Consider the following 23,856-nt stretch of genomic DNA (forward strand, 5'->3'; position numbering starts at 1 on the left):
TCACCCCCAACTGGGCACCACTACTGATCATCAGGAAAGGAAACATAGTAACGTTGAGAGTCCTCGTCGAACTCCCACTTGAGCTCGAGCGCGTCTCCTGGAGCGGAATCATCAGGCCCTGCATCTGGTGTAATAGTAATCTGTGAGCCACAGGGACTCAGCAATCTCGCACCCTCGCGATCAAGACTATTTAAGCTTATAGGTAAGGCAAGGTAAATATATGTGGAGCTGCAGCAAGCGACTAGCAAATATGGTGGCTATCCTGTTCGCAAAAGAGAGCGAGAAGAGGAGGCAAAGCGTGAGCGAGAAACTAGAGAGCAACCTGCGCAAACATTACTCCAACACCGTATCCACTTCCCGGACTCCGCCGAGAAGAGGCCATCACGGTTACACACTCAGTTGATTCATTTTAATTAAGTTAAGGTTCAAGTTATCTACAACCGGACATTAACAAATTCCCATCTGCCCATAACCGCGGGCACGGCTTTCGAAAGTTCAAAATCCCTGCAGGGGAGTCCCAACTTAGCCCATGACAAGCTCTCACGGTCAACGAAGGAATAGACCTCCTCCCAAGACGTTCCGATCAGACTCGGTATCTCGGTAATTCAAGACACTTCGACAGGTTAAAACAAGACCAGCAACACCGCCCGAATGTGCCGACAAATCCCGATAGGAGCTGCACATATCTCGTTCTCAGGGCACACTCAGATAGGTCAAGCTACGAGTAAAACCAACCTCGAGTTTCCCCGAGGTGGCCCCGCAGGCTGCCTGGTTCGGACCAACACTCAGAGGAGCACTGACCCGGGGGGGTTAAATAAGATGACCCTCGGGCTCCGGAAACCCAAGGGAAAAAAAGGCTAGGTGGAAAATGGTAAAACCAAGGTTGGGCATTGCTGGAAAAGCTTTAATCAAGGCGAACTATCGAGGGGTTCCCATTATAACCCAACCGCGTAAGGAACGCAAAATCCGGGAACATAACACCGATATGACGGAAACTAGGGCGGTAAGAGTGGAACAAAACACTAGGTGAGAGGCCGAGCCTTCCACCCTTTACCAAGTATATAGATGCATTAAGATAACATGGCAATATAATGATATCCCAACAAGTAAATAAATGTTCCAACAAGGAACGGCCTTCAATCTTCACCTGCAACTAGCAACGCTATAAGAGGGGCTGAGCAAAGCGGTAACATAGCCAATCAATGGTTTTCTAGGACATGGTGGGTTAGAGGTTTGACATGACAATTTGGGAGGCTTGAAAGCAAATGGTAGGCATCGTAGCACTGGCATAGCAAAAGAGCGAGCAATCTAGCATAGCAAAGATAGTAGTGATTTCGAGGGTATGATCATCTTGCCTGCATAGTTGTCAGAGTTGACTGGATCCTCGAAAGCAAACTCAACGAGCTCCTCGTTAGCGAACTCGTCTCCCGGCTCTACCCAAACAAGACAAACAAGCAACAAGGACACAATCAACCATGTGCAAGGATCAAGCAATATGATGCAATGATGATATGCTATGCGGGATGCAAAATGCAAGATGTGACAGGAAATGCAAGAACCTGGCCTCAACTTGGGAATCCAAGTGTGCCACTAGAAATATGAGATGAAATCGCTTGAAAACGATATAAAGATCATCGGAATCGGAGTTACGGTTTGGAAATGGCAAGCGATTCAAATATGACACCAGTCTGCGATTTACACCAAGTAGCCATCTAAATGCAACAAAATGAACATGCTACAGCAACCAAACAAGACAAGAAAATACATGGCAGGGATGCATTCAAGATGTTTAACAAAAGTCTAGCACTGAGCTACGGCCAATTCATCCATTAACAGGTTCAAACAAGCATGGCAAAAATGCATATGACAAACAGATCTCAGACTTAGTGAAATTAACACTTGTCTGGAATTTCAGATCAGGTAGCACTCTTCGGAGCAACAAAACTACATGATACAGGACCTGAAAATGGCAAAGTAAAGCATGGCATGGAGCTACTCAAAGATCTTAACAAAAATCCCTTAGTGACCTTGAGCCAAAAGGGATCAGAAAATACAATTGCAAGCATGTGAACATGGCAAAAACATAATCAGTTTTCAGACTTAGTGGAAACTGGAGCATGCTCAAACATAACTCAAGTAGGCATGTTTACGAGCTCGATGCACTCACTACGGTGCAAGTCATAACAAGATAAGCATACAACCATTAAGAACACACAAAATGCAAACTAGACATGGCAAGAACAATAGCATAGCATGCACGGATCAACTACAACATCATCGGCAAAATTGCAAACGAGTTGACAATCTGCCCAGATTCACAAAGTAGCAAAAGTAGAGCTCGATTGACTCAAGCTAGGGTGCCCCATAATTGCAAACAAAGACATGGATGGATAGAGCACTACAAGATTAACAAAACATCCTTACGGATCACCCTCAAAAGAGGCACGGATCACCAGGAAACAACATGAACATATGGCAATATAATGAGATAAACAGATCAAGGACTTTAGTGGAAATGCTAAGTCCCTGAAAACAGAATTACCAAGTGCACCACTTTGCAAGCTTGCACTAGTCACCACACAAATCACAAAAATACATGGGTTGCACCTCTGGAAAGATGACAAAACCCTTAACAAAACATATGTAGAACATCGGGGCATATCATGCACACAATAATCATGGCAAAAATGACAAAAACCTAAATGGAGCAGCAGGTCTGACAATTAACTCAAGTAGCCCTTTTCTAACAGCATTTCGGGCATCAAGATGAACTCAAATGAAATGATGCAATGGAATGAAATGATGTACTCTCTGAGATGAACATTTTGATATGCTATACGCATGAATCCGAGCTACGAATGCAAAGTTACGAGGCTATGAACATGAGCACTTGAATTGCGGACTTAGGAAAAATTGAGAGGTCAACCCCTAGGGTTCATCCCAGATCTGGATCGGCACACGAACCGAGGAGCTCCGGCGAGGGTTGACTTGCTCCGGCGAGGTCACAAAATCGGCGGGGAGGAGAGGGAGAGTCGGACCCGGCCGGATCCGGGCCGGATCTGGCGGCGGACGGCGATCCGCGGCGGCGGCTGGTGGCGCGGTGCACGGAGCAGGGCGGCGCCGGTGCGGAGGCGGCGGCGCGCCGGCGTCGGCGATGGCGCGCGGCGGCGTCGTGGCGGCGGCGGCCGAGGCGGCGGAGCGCGGCGCCGGCTCGGGAGGAGAAGGGCGGCGGCGGCTGAGCCCCGAGTCGGGACGGGGACGGGCCGAGCGGGCCTCGCGCGGCTGAGGCGCGAAGTGGTCCGGGGGCGCCACATGGCAGCTCCCGGTTGGCGGCGGCGGAAGCGTCCGGCCCGGACGGACGTGTCCGGCCGGCGCAGAGGCGATTTTTTAGGGTTAGGGACGAGGGGATCCGGATTTAGAATGGGGGAGGTATATATAGGCATAGAGGGAGCTAGGAGAGTCCAAATGACGTGCGGTTTTCGGCCACGCGATCCTGATCGAACGATCTAGATGATGGAGAAGGCTTAGGTGGGTTTTGGGCCAAATTCGAGGGGTGTTGGGCTGCAACACACACGAGGCCTTTTCGGTCCCTCGGTTAACCGTTGGAGTATCAAACGAAGTCCAAATGATACGAAACTTGACAGGCGGTCTACCGGCAGTAAACCAAGGCCGCTTGGCAAGTCTCGGTCCAATCCGGAAATGTTTAATCTCCACACACGAAAGAAAGGTAGAAATAACCACCGGAGGAGAACGAAGCGTCGGAATGCAAAACGGACAACGGAGAAAATGCTCGAATGCATGAGATGAACACGTATGCTAATGCAATGCACATGATAACATGATATGAGATGCATGACAACGATAACAACACATGGAGACAAAGACCCGAACCCGAGAAAATAAAATAACTTAACGCCGAAAACGGCAAGAGTTGGAGTACAAATTGGGAAAGTTACATCCGGGGTGTTACAGTTTTCGTGTGGGACCCTATCGTCAATCCGATTTGACGGACGCACCGGACCACGCCCGAGCCTCCCAACATCCACCAATTTAGACCGGGTATGAGGAATGCCGATTAGCCTGGACGTTTAAGCCCCATTTGAGGCGTCTGACTGGGTTTGAGGTCTCCGACTGTAAATGTTCTTAACTAATGATGAGATACTCGATATCGACCAAAGGCTCATGTACAAACATAGGTGCACACCATGTCGAGCTCGACCAGGGGCCTGGTGGCGCGTCCGTCCAAGTCCGGAATGGATCCATCTATATCTATACCAATATAAAAAGACTTAAAGGGGCAGATCCAACAAATCTTAGCCATCAAATCAGGTCAATCCAACGACCCAGGGCTTCAATGATGAGTGCTCAACACGTTTAGTGTGCAGTTAATATCATAACAAATATTAATGCCAATGCTAATCACATAATTAATACGCAAATAATATCCTATCTAGTATTTAAGTGTAATTAATACATTACCTAATATTAACGTGCACTGCATGTACACATTTACTAGTGCAGATAAAGACGAGATGCGGCGCGGCCGGTCCGGGTGCCGACTAGTTCTAGTACCCATTTTGGCAAGGTGTTGCTGGCCGCACGTACGTTTGGGGCAGGCGGGAACCGGCCAGGCATGGACCATCCACCGATGGAGCCGGTCTAAGGCTAGTCATAGTGGGAGTAACTTAGCTAGTAACATAGCGCACTTCAAGATTTTTTTGCTTATGTGGCAAGTAATTAATGAGAGGTTGTAACATAATATGTTACTGTAACATAGCGCTTTTCAAGACAAGATGAGTCTACAAGGTAATTAATGAAGCCATCTAAGTTACTACTAGCATGTTACTTTGCATTATGAAGATAGTAACTTAGCCTAGTGTCATATGCATGACACTAGTCTAAGTTACTCCCCACTATGACCAGCCTAATAAGTATTGCTGCTCGTTCCCTTTAGGGCTTTATTCCGTATGACAATCGCTGCTTGTACGTACTAGCTCAGCTCACATGGAGAAACATAAAAAAACGTACTCCCTCAGTTCCAAAATAGATGATTCAACTTCATATAAAGTTCATACAAAACTGAGTCATCTATTTTGGAACGGAGGGAGTACGTACGTAGATAAAGACCGTGCAGTGTTTGAACTGGCGGGAACCGGGGATGGGACGACGAACGAACACGATGGCGTGGCAGGCGGGCAGGGGCCTCCACCCGTCCACCGGATGCGCCTATGCGCCTGCGCCTGCGCCCATACGTGCCCAACCGACCGATCCAGATCGCGGGCGTGCCGTTAGGGATGATGGTGATGACCATGAGGAGACGTTAGATCAGATCGGGAGGAGGGACGGTGCAAGCCACGGATTACGTCCGCGGAAATCACTGCGCCGTCGCATCCGTCGACCTCGATCACCTTTCCAAGGACTTGTTGGTTTAGGGATTTAAAAAAAGTCCCTATAAGTCCCATCTAAACCAAACAGGAGAGACTTATAGAGACTTATTGGGGTCATTTGGGACTTATCAGAAAAGACTCTCAGGGAGGAACTTATTAGGACTTACCGATCTGGACGCACCTACCCCGCATCGCCCCGCACGAACCCCGCCCTGCTCATTCCCCTCCTCCTCGCCTCGCTCCTTCCCTGCCTCGCCCCAATCGCCTCCGCCGCCGGTACCCTCAACCGTCGCCGCCATGGCCGATGAGGAGGACGAGATCCCCTTCTTCTCTCAATTCCCCTCGTCTCAACAGGGACCCGAAGGCTCATCCGCCGGTGGAAATCTCAACAGGCACCCGAAGGCTCATCCGCCGGTGGAAATCTTCGACCAGTCGGCCGGTCATGGCCTTCTTCCGGTTGGACCTGGTCATGGGAGGCCCGTGCCCCAGGGCGGAGGAGGCCGCAGCTGGTCTCTGAACATCAGAGGCCGAGGCGGTTCTCACCTGCGTTTGTTTGTCGCCCCGGACTTATAAGTCCCTGTAAATAAACAGGAAGGGACTCGGGACTTATAAGTCAATGTAAACAAACAAATAGGGACTTATGATTTATAAGTTGGGACTTAAAAAAGTCCTATAACTTATGAAATAAACAGGGCCTTAGTTTACGGTCGTTCTCAGTGGAAGAGCACGTGTGAGACGTGGCAAGTCATTCCGTCTTTATTTTGATCTAAAAATATAAAACGTAGATTGCCGTGCTGCTCTCGTCCATTGTGGTGCGTGGTGGACCACTGGACATTTCCTGCCTACAGTACCTTGGACTAACAAATGTCAGAGCATTAGAACCGCAAAAGGCGCACCTTACGACTCGTTTGGAACCGCTGCTAGTGGGAGTAACATAGATGGTAACATCACACTTGCTAGTTACTGTAACATCACACATATCAAAAAAAGATGAGTCTACAAACTAATAAATGAAGTGATGCATGACACAACACATATGTTACTACCCACTGTGGAGGTAGTAACATAGACTAGTAACATGTGCATGTTACTACTTTAAGTTACTTCCCACTGTGACTAGTCTGAAGAGAAAGGCGAAGTGAGCGGCGACTCAGTTTCCCTCCCGTTTCCTCGGTGCCGTCATGGGTTCCCTTTCCCTTCTCCGGCCGCTTCGGCGGCGGAAGGGCAGGGGAGCCCCAGATCTGGTTATCCGGTTTGTGTGCCTGGTGGCGGCGTTTTCATGGGAACAGCGGCGCAGTCAAAGGCAATAAAGTATCCCCGATCCTCGCTCCCTCTCGACGGAGATCTCGGCATTGGCGTTGGTTGATCAGTGGGAATTTGGTCTGGTGCTGCAACAGCAGCGGCGATAGTAACACCCCTGGTCGTTTGGGCTATCAGCTCTTTGGCTTCGAATCCGGCGACCATGACTTCGTCTCTGACATGTTTGGCAGTGATGACTTCTCGTCCGCATGATTTTTCATGGTTCGCCGCAATCTAGCAGCGGGGCTGCCTGAGCGGCGTGCCATGGCCCATCTTGGAGGTTGGAGAAGTGTGACATCCCAGGGACCTGATCACACCACTATCCACTAATTTTCGCATCGAATCGAATAATGTTCATATGTATTACATAAGATTCGAATAGCAGTTGCATAATCACAGCAAATAATCTAACAGTAAGAAATTGGGTCCTTGCGGGGGTGAAGCGTTTCTGTTCTTCGATACTGCGAGCGAAAATCCTAGACTTACGAAGGGCTACGTAGCTGCTACGTAAACTTCCATCTAATCTATATATGCCCCCTTGATTTTCAGGTGGGGTGGGCCTAATCCTCTCCTTTAATTCAATCAAATAGTCCCACGTCAGATCAGTTCGTAACCTTACGTAAACCATTACGTGGATGTAGCATTGCTCTACCGCGAGAGTAGGTTGTATTCTCTTCCATTTGTGGAGGTGTAATGTACTTCTTTGAATCATTTTGGATTCCTTTTCTTTTTTTAATGAGACGAGGCAAAACTTTCACCTCTGTTAAAAAAAATTGTCGGTAAAATTCAAAACTACAAGGATGTAGATCAATATCGTTGAGTGTGTGTGGACAGGCGGGGACTACGAATACGATCGTGTGCTCTGCAGGGGCCTCCACCACCAGCTAATGCGGCCGCGTGAATACGGCCATGCGCCCATACGTGTCGCCCGGCTCGGCTCTTTCCCAACTGACTGATCCAGACCGCGGGCGTGCGTGCGTGCGTACAGGTCAGGTCGTTACGCCTACCTCACGTAGTACTACGTAGATCAGACCACGTCTACGTTGCTTGCTCCCGTCCCTTCCCTTTTGCATCTGCTGATTGATCTCGATCATCTTCACTGGAGTAGATCGTTTGGTGTGGCTCGGTGGAAGAGCGCGTGGCGTGTGGCCATTCGCCCACAATGCTCGATCTCGTCTCTTTCTTCCTTTGTGGTGCCTGGACGAGTGGCGATGTCGACATCTCCTTACCTTGGACTAATAAATAACAAATAATTCCCTCAAGGTATTCCGTCCCACTGATCCGGACTAGGGAAAGGTGTGGACACAGGTACGCCATGCCTGCAGCTTGCATCGGTTTGCTTGGTCGGTCGTGATTTGGACAGCCGGGAACCGGGGACGAATTCATAGCCATCGCGTGGCTGCCGTCTCCACCGGTTGCAACCAAGACTGCGTGTGTGTGTATTTCGAAGCGGCCATTTATTTTTATTTATTTATTTCATTTCCGGGCGCTCGCAGCTGCCTGGACCTGACACGCTGCGCGCTGTACGCCACGGCGCTACTGCCTACCCCAGGTCGTACGTTGCTTTGTTTCGAGTGATTTACGGAAGAAAGTCCGTTGGGCCCGTGCCCGTGCTAGGTGGTCAGGACGGGACGACGAAAGGGACGGTCGAGACGAGACAGCGGAAAGCGTAGCCGGATCATCTGCGGACGCCGGGTCGATCGACCTCGATCAAATCGCTGTTTCTTTGCGCTGCAACAGCCACAGTGATTTCGTCACCTTTTTGTATATGGAGATGGCGTCTCGAACTTTGGACCGGCGACTGGCCAGTGCCGATGTCGACATCTCTCATGTCTCCTCACACCTCAGGGCTGATTGTAATTGGGAGTATCATATACTACTAGTATTATACATATGATACTAGTCTAGGCTAATCGTAATGGTAGTATTATAGTTAGTATTATGCATGCCAACTAGGCAATTTTGATGAGGTGTCATAGCATTAAATGAATAAAAAGAGGATGGAGTATCATATCATGCATGGCAATAAATAAAGTGCTACATGATACTAATATATGATACTATGCATTAGGGAGATAGTATCATAAACTAGTATCATATGCATGATACTACTATACGATACTCCCGTTACAACCAGCCTGTTACAACCAGCCTGATACTACATCTGTAATGTATAATATCATATGTTAGTATCATATAAAATTACATTTATTGTCATGCATGACACAAAGTAGCACATCATTTAATATGACACGGTATTATAATATGATACTCAAGCCTTTTTTTCTTCATTTAATTCTATGCCACCTCATCTAAATTGCTTAGTTGACATGTATGATACTATCTATAATACTTTCATTACGGGCAGCCTCAGAGCAACGGCCCGACGCGCCTTTGTTCGCCTTTTCTCATTTGGGTCGACAGCCCGCTCCTCGTCTTTTTTTTTATCCGCCGTGCGCCCAATACACACACTTATTTTATGTTCTCATAGAATTTTAAAGAGGTAAATACAACCGTGATGTTTTAACTTGCCATGGATGTTCAGTTTAGTGCCTGAACTTAAAAAATACGTCGAACTGGTTCTAAAACTTGGCACGGACACACACATACGATGCTAATCACACTCCTAGACGTAAAGTGCGTCGAGGTGGCACCGTATATGCTGATGTGGCACAGACATGGCGTGGGGTCCACTTATAACTATGAAATATAATTACTTTACTATATGTCTCTTATAACCACTAAACTCATATATTGAGACGGAAACTCCTGTGTCCTGAAATGGTCTGCAGCCAGTAGCCCATATTGCACACGTTATTTTTTTAAAAAATGTTAAAAAAACGTAAATAATAATCATAATAATAAAAGTAAGATTCAAATATTCATGTGTTATGAGAAATTACCGCATGCCACAAAAATCTGTGTGCACACAAAGTAAATATATAGAGGTGTCACCACTTGGCATGAGTGGTAAGCTATATCAAAAAACAATATAGAGGTGTACCGTACACAATAAAATAAATTACTAAACAATATTCCTGTAATATTTAGAAATATGAAGTTATTATTTAGAAAATAGTCCATATGTCCCGTAGTGTAAGACATTTTTTGAAACTAGTGTAGTGTCAAAAAACGTTTTACATTATGGGACTGGGGGAGTACTATTTTTAGAAAATAATTATTATTTATAAAAACTATTTTAATGTTAGTATTTACAAACATTTTTAAACACTCATGGATTATATTTAAATAGTATTTTAAAATAATAAGTTAATATTTCTAAAAATTACAGGAACATTTTTAAGCAAGATATTTTATTACATACCTCTCTATATTTATTGTGTGCACAAGGATATTTGTGTAGCATGAAGTAATTATTAATTACACATGAATATTAAATCTAGATTTTATTATTAATATTATTATTGACATACATTTTACATAAAAAAATAGTGTGCGTTAAATGGGCCACATGCTGCAACCCATTTATCTATACAAGAGTTTTAGGTTCAAATACATTAAGTATGAGGGGCTGACATTGACATGGAAATATATTTGGTGGAATGATGAGCGAAATTTTCCCCAAGTGTCAGGTCGCAGGTTCAATGCCTGTCCAGTACATTTTTATGTTAATTTTCTTACTAATTACTGACAGGCGGGCCCACTAGTCATAGGGTCATATAGTACTCAAGTAATTCTGTTTTGTACCTACAAGTGGGTCCCATGCCATGTCAGTGCCACGTGGACGCACTTTACGTCTGCGGGCAGGATTAGCACCGTATTTGCACGTTCGTGTCAAGTTTTAGAACCAATTCGGTGTATTTTTCAAGTTCAGGCACTGAAGTGAGCATCAGTGACAAGTTCAGACACCACCGGTGTATTTACCTCAATTTTAAAAAGGCCTCTGATCATAGATCATTCCAGCGGCCATGTCATCACCCAGAGTTCATGCCAACGTCATGAAAGCGGCCGGCAGACATGCCAGCCTAGAAAAACCGTCACATAGTTCATGCTGGCACATTTGACAATGGCTGATACATATGCCTACACACAAGAAAGAAGCGGGAATTCAACCACGCCATGTTGGCCATGGTCATGCCCGCACACTTGCCGACATACAAAAAAAATGACACTCTCCACCATAAATCACTCGTCATCAAACTTGAGCATGTCGGCCTACACCTTCTCAAACCAAGGCCTCTTCCTCAGGACACCGTACTGAAGTCCACTTTCATGATCTCCACACCTGCCATGATGCTAGCGAGCGCCATTTCTTTTGCCTTGGTCTTGACGTTGGTGGCCTCCATCTCGAGCATCTTCGCTTGCTTCTTCGCCTCCATCTCGAGCATTGGCGGCGACTCCGACATTGTTTTCCTCTTGCTGTGCAGCGGAGGCCAGGGCGGCGGCGGACACGGCTTCGAGCTTGCAATCATTCGCATGCCTCTGGTCCTTCCTCTTGGCCGACTGCACGCCCCACTGCTCGACTGTCAATGGCTTCTTCTTGGGCGGTGCCGCCGTTTTGCGAGAGGCACGGAGCTTGCCTTTGGTGGAGGCGAGGTGGGCGTGGCCGGGGGCGGCGTTGAGGATTGGCACGTCGTCTATGGCGAGCGGGTGGGAGTTTTTTGAGAAAGAGGAGGAAATGGGGTGGTTGTGGCGTTGACTGGCCGGCTAGGGGAGGAGTAGGCGGGCCTCGCGCGCATCTATTCCGTGTCCGCGCTGGCGCAAATGAGGCTCAAATTTGAGCCGGAAATGAGTTGGCAGGTGGGCAAAAAGCGGACGAGCGTTCATTTGGGGCGACTTTTCTCTCCGTTTCGACTTAAACGGACACGCACAGACGAAATGAATCAGCGCATTAGGGTTACTCTTATCTTAGACTAACTCAAATAATTCCCTTGCACGGCAATATTCGGTCCGTTGATCGGGGTTCAGGAAAGGTGTGGGCGCCCCGTGCCGGCTGTCGGTGCTGCGCGCGCCCGTCCATGCAATCATCTTCTGGATACGGAAACCAGCACAGCGGCATCTGATCTCTCGGCCACCTCGATGATTATGATCCGATTTTTGTCTGAGAATAAATTACTAGTGCTAGTTGAGTTGTAAGAACCCGAGAAGAATGACAAAGTCCAGATGGACGCGTTCGGGCAGGCGGGAACTGGGGACGAAAGCAATAGACGTTGCCGGCCCAATAAATGAGATGGGGAGACCCGATGATTTTCCAGACGTGTGTGGCGTGGCGGCGCCGGCGAGCAGGCAGGCAGGGCCTCCACCGGATGCACCCGCGTGCGCCCATACGTGCGTGCCTGCCCGGTTCGTTCCCGTCCCAACCGACCGACCCGGACTGCGTGCGTCGAGGTCGGGTCGTTTGCGCCTAGGTACGTGCTGCTCGCTCTATGGGATCGACACGGAACCAACCGGCCGTGAACGACCATTCATTCCCAGCCGCCCTTCTCACTGTACTGCTGGTCAGCACAGTAAGAGCTCCTTTGATTCAAAGGAATTTTATAGAAATTCTGAAGGATTGAAATCCTTTGAAATTTTTCCTACATTTGTCTTTTAATTCATAGGATTGAATTTCATAGGAATTTTTTCAATGAAATCTTTTGTACTACATTTCATAGGAAATCTAACATCCACTCCAATCTCTTTTTACAATTCCTTTGGTTTTTTTCGTGAAATCAAACACTCCTTGTTAATTTTATAGGATTCAAGTGGGCATAACACTCCAATCCTATACTTTTTCTATTCCCACGTTTTTAAAAACCTGTGAATCAAAGAGGCCCTAAATTTTGAACGATCGATTGTGCTCGTGGCATATTCCTTTGCTCGCGTGTAAGATCGTCTTTCGCCCGGTGGTTGGGGATGTGGCATGGCGAGTTGATGACTGACCGCCAAGGAAAGAGACGGCCAGATGCGAGCGTGTACATTTGCAGATGCCGTCTCATTCGATCGGCGTCTCAACTTGCCTTCTCTTTTGTGTGCCGCGAGACCGACCACAATCAAAGTGTGATTAACGATGACCCAACTTTATATTAATTTTGTACTAAAATTAGTATAAAATTAAATCATTTTTTTAGTACAAAATTGAGTCATCTATTTTGAAACGAAAGGAATACTACGCAATGCTTCTGCATCGGTCGATTGACGGACAGCCGGCCAGAGCGCACGCACTGGTCAATGCGGTAGTCCCCAGCCGAGGTCGGCATTTGTATGTGTTCTGGCGCGCTCTGGCGACGTTGACAGCTGCACGTGTGGAGCAGTGGCGGACCTAGCCCACTGGGTCAGGGTGGGCCAATGGTGCAATTGTACATATAATTTTATTTTTTTTCTTTTATTTTTTTAGCTTTTTCCCTATGGTATAAAGCCCATTTTCCAATCTCAGGGTGGCCATGGCCCACCCTGTCCACCCTCTACATCCGCCACTGGTGTGGAGCTCCATCTGCTGACTGCTGTTGCAGCAGCTCGAGGGTTCCATCCAAACAGTCCAGATCGCGGGCAGGGCCACACTACAAGTGCCGACCTCGCTAGCCTAAAGTAAGCTAAATTCTCTGTTTTTACCTTTTAAGATTTCAATATAAACTACATAAAAATGTATATAAACATATTCTAGACTGAACGTTCACTCACTCATTTTGTTTCGTATATAATTTACATTGAGATCTCTAAAAATACTTATATTTATGAGCGGAGGGAGTCGTATTTTTAAAATATAAACAAAAAGAAAGAAAAATACACGTGATGTCAGCATGATGAAACCATGTGGTTTCCTGGCCGGCCCAGTACCGGCTCCCTTCAGGCAATGCCACTTTCCACACAGCGGGCGCCTGAAGCACACAGCCTCACCCGTGAGCTGGGCCGGCCCACATAGTTTTTTTCTTCTGACTTGTATATTGCAAAAATAAAATCGAGGGGGATGGGATTCAAACAGCAAACCTCGAGTTTCGGTACGAAAGGAAGTAACCAACTGGACTAGCAACCTGTTAGTGACAAGTTTGTTTTTTATACATCTTTAACGTAGAAAAACCGCGACCTGTTTGTGCCTACTCTCTTTCTCTTTTCATGTTCTCTTTCTTTAAAAAAAATCATGAATTTTCTTAAATTCGTGTACTTTTCAAATTCACAACCCTCTTTTGAATCCCATGAAATTTCTTCAAATTTGTAAATTTTTATTTTTTTATAATTCATGAACTTTTTCCAAATGGATGAATATATTTTTCAATTCGCATGAACTTTTTTCAATTTTGATGATCTTTTTTCAAAATTGATGAATGCTTTTCAAGTTCGATGAATTTTTTCAAAATGGATTACCTTTTTTGAAATTCGATGAACTTTTTTTTCCAAAATCGACGAACCCGTTTCAAAATCGATGAACTTTTTTATCAAGGCGATGAACTTTTCTGAAATCTGTGAACTTTTTTCAAAATCCGGTGATTTTATTTCGAATTCGTGAACTTTTTTCAAATTCTTGGTTGGTCTCAATATTTTTAAGAATTCTCTCTCAAATTTATGCTTTCTTTTCAAAAGTTTATATTGGACATATAATGTGTATTTATGTTGTACTATAACAAGGTCAAATAGCATTGTTCCCTAATAGCAGACAACTAAGTGAATGTCGCCAAGTGGGCCACAACTCGCTGTGAGCTCCACGAGAACCAGCGCCAATTAGGATCTCCCGCACGGAAATTCCTATTTGCGGCTCGCTGCGGCTAGTAGTCGAGGCGACGACGAACGTTCGAATGGGCCCGCCCGTTCAAACGTTGGAGCGAATATGGTTTTAGGAATCTTCTAGGTGCTTCCCAGCCTTTTTTTTTCTGGTTTTGGGAACTTTCTAGGAGGTTCGTGAACCCTTTTATCTATTTCCTCTATTGCCCCCTTTCGTTTCTTTTCTTTTTCTGTTTTCTTTTCTTTTCTTTGCTCTTTCGTTTTTTCTTTTTCATGTTTCTTTTGTTTGAGAATTTCAAATATTTTTTCATAATTTTATAACATGTTCTCTTTTTCAAAATTTGCTCCCAATTTCAAAAAATGTTCCCATTTCCAAATTTTGATGACAATTAAAAAAAATGTTCATGCTTCAAAAAGTCTTTCACGAATTTAATTTTTTTCTTGTTTTAAAGTTTTGTTCACAATTGTAGAAAATATTTGTGTTAAAAAAATTGTTCAGTCATTTCAAAAAAATGTTCGCGGTTTAAAATTTTCTCATGTTCATGTTTTGAAAAAATGTTCAGGAATTTCAAAAAATATTATCTTTTTCAAAATCTGTTCAGAATGTCATTCACAAAATGTTCATGTTTCAGACGTCTGAATGAGATGGAACTTGGCACGGATATCACACATGCAAGCATCTTTCATCACATTTTTTTAGAATGTTTCTAGTATTTGTTTTGAACTTGCTACTGCTCATGCCACTCCTCTTGGTTCCTGGTAAGCGTTGTCTGAAAATTTCACCCATAGAGTAAGGCACTTCTTCCATGCATGATGTACACATTGCTAGTCATATGTGATGTTTGTATTCCAAGCCACTTCTTTCTGTCTTGTTTTTCTATAGAACATCATAGGTCCTCTTTCCTTTTCTTTTTGATACACCATATTGTGTGTTCATTGTTTTGTAGGCTATGAAGCCCATACATGCAGCAAGTTCAGCAAGACCTATATCGGCAAGGCTTCCTTGTGCAAGTATGCTCCATGTGCCAAGGCCTGCCACAAGGAGGGCTTTGCCGAAGGGGTGTGTGCCATGATCCGCGCGAGACCCCTTTTTATGCGTTGTCTCTGCAAGAAAAAGTGCTAAATGAGAACATGCTTGCAACTGATGTAGGATGTATGATGTAACAAGCAATAAGTTAATAACACTTTGTAGTATGAAGAAATGATGATCAGGAATGAAATAAGTTGAGACTCTAGCAAATATTCCTTATTACTAACGGATCTACACTAATCAAACTGGATGAAGTGGAGTGGATTACAGGACATCTGAAAAGATCAAGGGAAGAAAAATAATGGAATCTTGGAACAACTGATGAAGTAAATTAGGCTTGGTAACCAGATTCTGAAGCGCCAGTGCTAGTTTCTACATGTAAGCTGTGGCTAAAATCACTGTACTTTTACTGTACACTATGAAGAAAACAATCAAAATTAGCATTACCCCACAGGTTCTTCCATGCTGGCTTCACCACTGGCACTACCCAATACCCACCCTACCTCCGGGCTCCAGCTAGCAGCCGGAGGGGGAGAGAAACAAGCACTTGCAACCTTCAATTTGTTAGCAGCCTGGGTAACTAACTAGCTGAGTTCCTGATCTGTCTGTAAACTAGGCGCAAACTCATTCGAGCGAGTAACTGTCACAAAACTCACTGGAGTCAGCGTACTGCCTTACTTGGCTATCCAAGGTTCGGGAAACAGTGAGCCCTTCGGTTGATGTGCAAATACACTATCTATGCGAGCAGAGCATCCCAGCACAATCAGAAGGTCAGAACAATGTTCGGTACCATCACATGACACTAGGAGCAGCATTGCAGAGCCCTCACACTCAAACTGTGATTAAACCATGTCAAATCCGTTATCGTTGCGTGGTGTACAAGAGTTTACTGTTCAAATCTATAGTGGTATCCAGGGCGAGGCGAGTGGAGTACGCCACGACTACCCCCGCGATGGTCTGCATGGACGACCGCTTGGAACGAGCCGGGATCGACGCATCGGCTCATCACGCTACACCTCACTGCCAGGTCATGTTCTGCATTGGTTCACCCACGCTGGCAAGTGTGGATGCAGCGACTCACTACACGATATATGAATGCAAGGTCCTCAGATACTAGATATGCAGATGTTCAAGCACAATGCTAACAAGAGTATGAGAGGCCTAGCAAAACAAACACGCTCACGGCGTGACTGTTGAGTGATCATACCTGGGCTGTTGTATACGTTGCCTCGTTCCTAATGTCGCAGTTCAATACTTCTTCAGTCTAAAAATAAGTGTCTTAACTTCCGTACAACTTTGTGCTAAAGTTGTAGTAAAGTTATTACACTTATTTTAGGATGGAGAGAGTACTTTCTACTTCTTCAAGCATACTGATAACCTCTGTTATCTGAGGCCTCTTGGTGCGATCGGGATTCACACAGATTAGACCAACATGCATCCATCTCCAGGGTCTGTTTCTAGGGATCGATGTCCCAGTGATCTATGTAGCACATTTCTCCATTTTGTAAGTGTCTGCAAAATCAGAACACACATATGGAAAGTTAGTGTGCAAAGGGTAAAATGCAACATCGGGTATGTGAAATAGGAATGACAATGGGTAGGGTATGGGCGGGTACAACCTCCTTCTATCCAAACCCATACCCATAGAAACTTTTTATATCCATCCATACCCATGGGTATAACTAACACCCATGCCCATACCCATCGGGTATCCTATACCCAACGGGTATCCATTGGTTACAATATATAGCATTCAAATTTTTAAGAGGTAGAGAAATGAGTTCAAAATTCAAGTGATCATGGTAGAGTAGTATAGCACGTATGTGGCCTCCTCCAGTGGGTGGCCTCTTGGAGGCATCAGGGGAGTATGAGCAGCGGTTGGTGGAAGGCCGGCGTAGTGGAAGGCGGCGGTGGGAATTGAGGATCGCTGGATCGAGTGTTCGACAAGAGTCTGGTAGCGAAGAGTCGATATTTCATCTTTTTGAGGAGTCACATAGGACGTATGAGGAGTGGCGAGCAGGTGATTATGAGCCTATGAGCTATGACTTGTTTAAGGAATACGAGATTTAGGGTTGGACCATATGAGTTGGATGTCAACCCCACATGTTATAGGAGTTATTTTCATTTATTAATTTTTTCTGGGTATTCATTGGGTTACCATGGGCACAATTTCTTACCCATGCCTTACCCATATATTTTGCGGGTATGGATACCCATTACCCGTGGATAGAAAATCTCTTCAAGTCTTGCCCATACCCATTGTTTTCGAATAAGGTACCTACCCATACCCATGGGCAAAACTGCCATCCCTAATGTGAAACATAGACCTCCGTTTTGAAATATGAGACAAAAATCCCTTACAAGCTCAATAAGATGACTTTAGTAACAACGACCGGGTAGTCCCTGTGTCCTGTTACTATCTCCATGATTGTTACACCCAAACTGAACATGTCTGACTTTGGTGTAATTGTACCTCCGTGTAGGAATTCCGGTGCCATGTAACCACTGAATCATAACATGAATAGAATTTTGGTTACTATAATCTTGCTTATGAATAAAAGTAATGCTTTAGAAAGTGGCATTAGCTCACAATGTTCCGTCACGAGATGAAGTGCAGATAGTATGTTGATCAAGCAGTCTTGATAGACCGAAGTCTGTAACTTTGGGTACCATATTGTCATCCAACAATATGTTCGCGGGTTTAAGGTCCAAGTGAATAATAGGCTTATCAATCTGGTCATGAAGGTAAAACAAACCATAGGAAATCCCCTTGATTATATATCAACATAAGCAACGAAAATGCCAAACGGAGACCGAGCTTCATGGAGGCCTTTATTTGAAAACTTCAAAAATTCACACTTTTCAGTTTCAAAAAATTCTTAAAATAAATACACCTATAGCTAGATACATAATATACATGTGTGCAATTTTTAGGTCAAAATACAATAAAATGTGCGCTACACAAAAAAGACAAATCTGAGGCTTTTTAGCATATGTACTGTTCATCTTTAAAGTTCATGGTTTTTTTTGTGCAGCTCGCAATTCAAGATATTTCATCCTGAAATTTTGCACACGTACACTTTACATCCTTGCATACTTGCATACATGTGTAATTTTTGTCAGAATTTTTTTAAACCGAAATTTATGAATTTTGAATTTTTCAAAATAAAGGGCTCTATGGAGCTCGGTCTCCAAAATGCCCTACTCCATATGCAAGAGCTATAAAAGTCTATGATTTATATTCATTTGTCCATTTTAGATTGATACCCACACAACATTGAGAAACAGTAAGATGCAGCGAGCTACGCTTCCCCACAGCGATTTGACACTTCTAGCCGTTGATCTGCTCCTTCAACGCTCAGGATCACCTGGTCGTCCACAACAGTTTTTCACCGTGCCAATCTTCTTGTCGGGGCCAGCCGAAACGTCTCCTGGGCCGCTGCTCCCAAGACTGACTTGGGCGTCCTCTCGTTAATCGGGCCAACGTGGCACACAGCCCAGTCGGATGATTCTGAAAAACGTTGTTGGGCCGCACGAGCATGGGTCGAAGAGTGGTTTTCTTGGCCGGCATATCCAAAGAGGCGACGCTTTCGATGTGGAGGCACGTGGTTAATGGCGCCGGGCGGGACGGTGCGAGGTAAGGCGACGCGGGATATGCGGTCACACGGCCGTCTCATTTCCTCAGCTGCTCGACTTCCCGATCGATGGTGGAGGTGCGTTACTGATCGGATCGCCTACTTTTTTGCCTCTTTCCTTGAGTTCAAGAGCCCACAAATTCCTACCCAGATTCATTCCATATGTGATGGCGGCCATGGCGGCCTCTTTGCTTCCCTTCTCCTTACCCTTGGGGCCTGCATCCCCTCTGCCTTCGAGGTGGTAGGTGCCGAGGTGCGTCCGCTTTCCCTCCCCGGTGTAAAACGGAGAGAAGAGGCGGTGACAGTGATTCATCGAGTAGAGGGAGCTACCACTAGGACAGAGTCCTCGATGGCGAACACGAGGAGGTGGCTCCCGTTCTGGGAGGACATTGGCAGCGCTCACAAGCCGGATGCAGTGGATAAAGGTACGTACCAATTCTTTTGCTGATCGTGGACAATCAAAGGAGAGAAAAATAAGACTCCTGCACGATTCCTCCTTCCCATTATATTAATGATGTGATCTTGCTTTGCTTACCTTCCTAAATTTCCTCCCGACATCCTGATATTTGCATGTTTTTCTGTTCAATCTGTCATGTATGCGTTTTACTTTTATTTCAGTTGATAAGTCACTAGGCATCTGCGACAGATGATTGCTATGTATGGCCGTGACCCGTGAGCTAGCTTCTTTAACTATATTTCTACATTCAAATAACAGGACCGTGGTTGGGTTGAAAACTTGAAACCTGAAGGAAATTAACTATTAGATTGATCATATAGCTTCAATCACAATTCATGAGTCGTCAAGCTGACACTTTACACCTTCCATTAGTTGTTTCCAACACTCGGCTGGTTTGGAAGGCACAATTGAATATGTTTCCAATACTCAGGTCAGTTACAATTTTTTTTCTTTTGAGGGAAAACAATTCACCAAACATTCACCAGAGCCAGATCACACTCTTTACAATACAACTCAGGAACGCTAGATTCTAATCTTAAATCTCCATGGAAATCAGCATATGCGGCAACTTCATGGGCCAATGCGCCGCTCTCCTTTTGAATTGTCCTGACGCAACTGGTCTCAAAGTCTTTCATGAAAGTTTTTATGTCCTCAGTTATTGGGAACGCCAGTGCCCTGCTGACAATTGCTGATTGGATCGAGAAGATAGCTGCAGTCACTTTCCAGGATTGGTGATTTTCAATTTGTTCACTTATTGGGACGATCCTTCTGCATGCCACTGACGAGCAGGCAACATTAATTCAGACTTTCAGGCAGAGGAGCAAAAAGAATGGGATCCAATAGAGGCAAGGGTGATACCGAGAAGAAGGCAACCCTAGCTCAATCGAGGATGGCTAGAAGAAGGGCAAGGGGAATAGTGCCAGGCCGGTGGAGCTAAGCTATCCACCCCAGGACTATTTCCATGTCTGGTAGGGACAGGGAAGGTATAGGCACAACCTTACAAAGAGCATACATAACTGTCGATGGATGCCCTTTCTTTTTCCTTGTTCAGTTTGTCGAATTTGTTTGTGGCGTATTGAATTCTGCCTCGACATGCATAGGTGAGAATAGAGAGGATCAATCAGAGGATGAAGTTCGACGCTTCTTGAGGACCTGACAATAGCATTTCCAGGATGTAACGGTCAGCTACTTGTTCTTCTCTATTTTCTTAATAAGAGTCTTATTAATTCTAGATGGTCAGATTATAACGAACAGAATTGAGACCATCTTGCTTTAAGTTGGTTCTTGAAACAAAGCGTTTACAAGCATGCTATTACTTTTGTTGTTTCTGTTTTCATGGGAACATATTTTTCGAAAATGCGGATTATCTTGTGTTTGTTTGGTAACATTGCTTCCCGCCGGTTGGCCTATCTTTTTCTAACATCCATGTCATCATTTTGTCAAAATGGACGGGCGCGGCAACGCGCGTCATCATGATCTAGTATTTACCTATTGCAACACCTGGTATATGTGAATGAAATACAATCTTTTGGAGCAAAGTTCAAACCTCACATGCTAAAATCTCAAATAAAGAAGAAACCAAGAAAATGAATACCATATGGAATGGCATACCTGATAGATAATTATCCAGGCTTCCTTGGGCAGATACTCCAAGCAAAGTAACCTTTCCGCCATTTCCGTGAAAACATATCTTCCATCACACTCTAAGCGCGAATTATGTGTTTCATAGCAGTAGCCTACAAACTGCACTATATTGGGGTGCTTAAGCATCATAAGATGATAAACGTCATTCTCGAATTGCTTCTGTAGGCCTGGCCTAAATGACGACACAATTTTCTTCACAGCAATCATTTCACCATCTTGCTCCACTCCCTATACCACCAGACGATTATGGATGTGTGTCAACTCTAGATACATGCATATATTTGTAGCTGAGATAAAAATCGAGTTTGAAATAAAGTAAAGACAATGATATGTTGCGATCTTACCTTGTATACAACACCAAAACCACCTTGTCCAAGTATTCGCTCTTGAGAGAAGTTTTTTGTGATTTTTTTCAAATATTGTAATGGTACACTGTATGGTCTTGAACTCTGACGGCGTAATACGCATTCGAGGTCATTGGAAACATGGAAATCTCGAGAGCATATTACAGTATCCACCGACAGAAAAAGGTTTGAAGGTCTGATGGAGGCGTCATCAGTAGTGTATACTTTGAGAGCCAATCCCCCTGTGACGAAGAACATCCTACGCTTCTTCAGTGGATAAAGCAAGACTTTAGCATCATGGAAGGGCAGGAATGAGGTCCGATCAACTCTGACCTTGCCAACCAAGGACTCAGAACCTTTGAATAGTCTGTCGACATGGTAGACATATGCTTTAAGATGAATCTCAGGGTGATTAGATGGATCCGACAAGTTGAAGTAGAAGCGCTCCTTCCACACCGGGTTCAGGTCTTGCTCCTTACAGCCGTGCGGTACCGGAAATTATCAAAGGCAAGCTCGACAAAGGTACTTGCAGAACCCTGCTCATCCATGGGCATGAGGTCATAAGCGCTTCTGACCTCCACACACAACCACATTGGTTTGTTTTTCCCATATGAGCACGATATGAAGTCAGAGCGAGTTTCCCAGTTGTATAGTATTAGTACGAGATACTCTGCATAATCAGAGAGGCGCAGGACTGAGGTGCTGTAAAATCGGACGGACCTGGCTGCACCACCTTCGATATCGAGAATAACCCCACGAAGATTCGATAGATCTAATAACAGGTCGAAGTAGACGCGCTGGTTCGACACCTGGTTAAGATATTTAAGCTGGACACGGACACCGGAAGAAACTTGTGTGGATTCGCTGACGTTGTAAACACATGCTTTGAGAGCAAAAGCGCAAAGCAGGTGGAAGCAGACGCGCTGGCTCCACAGCGGGTCCAGATCATCAACCTCCACACCTTGGCCACATTCGTTGACGCTATAAATAAACACTTGATTGGATAGAAAGAGCGCAAAGTTTCGATAGCTTGAGCAGGTCCTAGTACAAGGGCTGGTTCCACACCGGGTCCAGTTCCTTCAGCTTGATGACCGTGCGGAACCGGTGACCATCAAATCGAAGCTCCAAATAGGCACTTGCGACCTCCACGCGTAGCGTCGCCATTGCCTCTGCTGCAGATGTAGGCACCTACTATCCACTCGAACTGTCAAAATGATATAGCTCCCTGTTCCTAGAGCAGCGGAAAAAGCCAGGCCTGCGGGGAGGAGGAAACCTCGGAACAATCAAACTAACCTCAATCAAGTTCGATCTGCTCACCAACGGCACCAGGGGATGAATCCAGAGTCCGGATGCGCCAGGGGCAGTCCAGTGGAGCGGATCGATGGAGGTCGTCGGAGGACTCTGGGAGAAAAGCGCGTCGAGGTTGGGTAAAGCGGAGTGGTTGTTGGGCAGGGGAAGAAGATCAAAGAAGCACTGCAGGTCTGCAGCAGTATGTGTTAACACTCTGGATCAGATCAGTACGGATCGTGTGAAATTATGGAGGCTAACAAACGCCTCGCTTCGTGCGGGCGGGTGTGGCCTGACACTCACCGATGAGGAGTCAGTCGATCTGGTGCCTGGATCTGCCGGCGCCGGTCTAGCACAGTAGAGCGGAGTGGAGGCCGGAGGTGGATGAACAGAGGAGTGGTGTGGTGTGGTGTGGTGAGGGGAACTATTTTGAACAGGAACACGGCCCGCCATCGGCCATCTCCAGACGAAGCACACTTGGCCCATCACGGACCTCTCCTGACGACCTTGAGGAGAAGGAGTCAAGGAGATGTGCCGCCGGCTTGCCTTATTGGTTGGCCAGGAGGCCCACATGATTTCCTTGGAGGTCGCGGTGGAGGCTTTCTGCCGCGCGACGCCCCACCAGGGGGAGGTGAGACTTCTGGTTTTGCTTTGGGCGACGAGGAGGTTTATTTTCATTTCCGACCTCCATAACTTCGGCCGCAACAGGAGTTCGCAGGCTTCGCCGCCATGCGGTCTCAACCCCTGCTGCCGGGGCAGGATCTGAGATCTCCTTGACGCATCCGTGTCCCAGGAGCCTGCCATGCCGCGCATCACCCTCATAATATCTGCTCAGGGTCCACGGGCTATCGTCGTAGCTCACCAAGACCATCGTCCGATGAGTGAAGAGTAGTTGAAATATAATGATAGCTTTAAACGTATAATACAACAGTAGTTGAAGCATGCCATGATAATTTCAGTAGAAACATCATGATAATTTACGCACTATAGATGTGGTAAGTTTTAACCCCACCTCCGTCAAAAAAAGTCGTCGGAATATATCAATATGGGGTCTAGTTTTGAAAATCTCGCCTTGAAGGATTTGATGGCAAAAACAGAATTTTAATCAGATTTGTCG

The 23,856-nt window shown here is 45.6% G+C and overlaps 1 pseudogene; it reads right to left on the minus strand.

The window, feature by feature from the left end:
- Positions 1 to 16,699: 16,699 nt before the first annotated feature.
- LOC125530512 (cysteine-rich receptor-like protein kinase 44) lies at positions 16,700 to 22,616 on the minus strand (annotated as a pseudogene).
- Between the last annotated feature and the right edge of the window lie 1,240 nt (positions 22,617 to 23,856).

This window comes from Triticum urartu, chromosome 2A (genome assembly GCF_056163025.1).
Source record: "Triticum urartu cultivar PI428250 chromosome 2A, HENAU_Tu73, whole genome shotgun sequence".
NCBI classification, from domain to species: domain Eukaryota; kingdom Viridiplantae; phylum Streptophyta; class Magnoliopsida; order Poales; family Poaceae; genus Triticum; species Triticum urartu.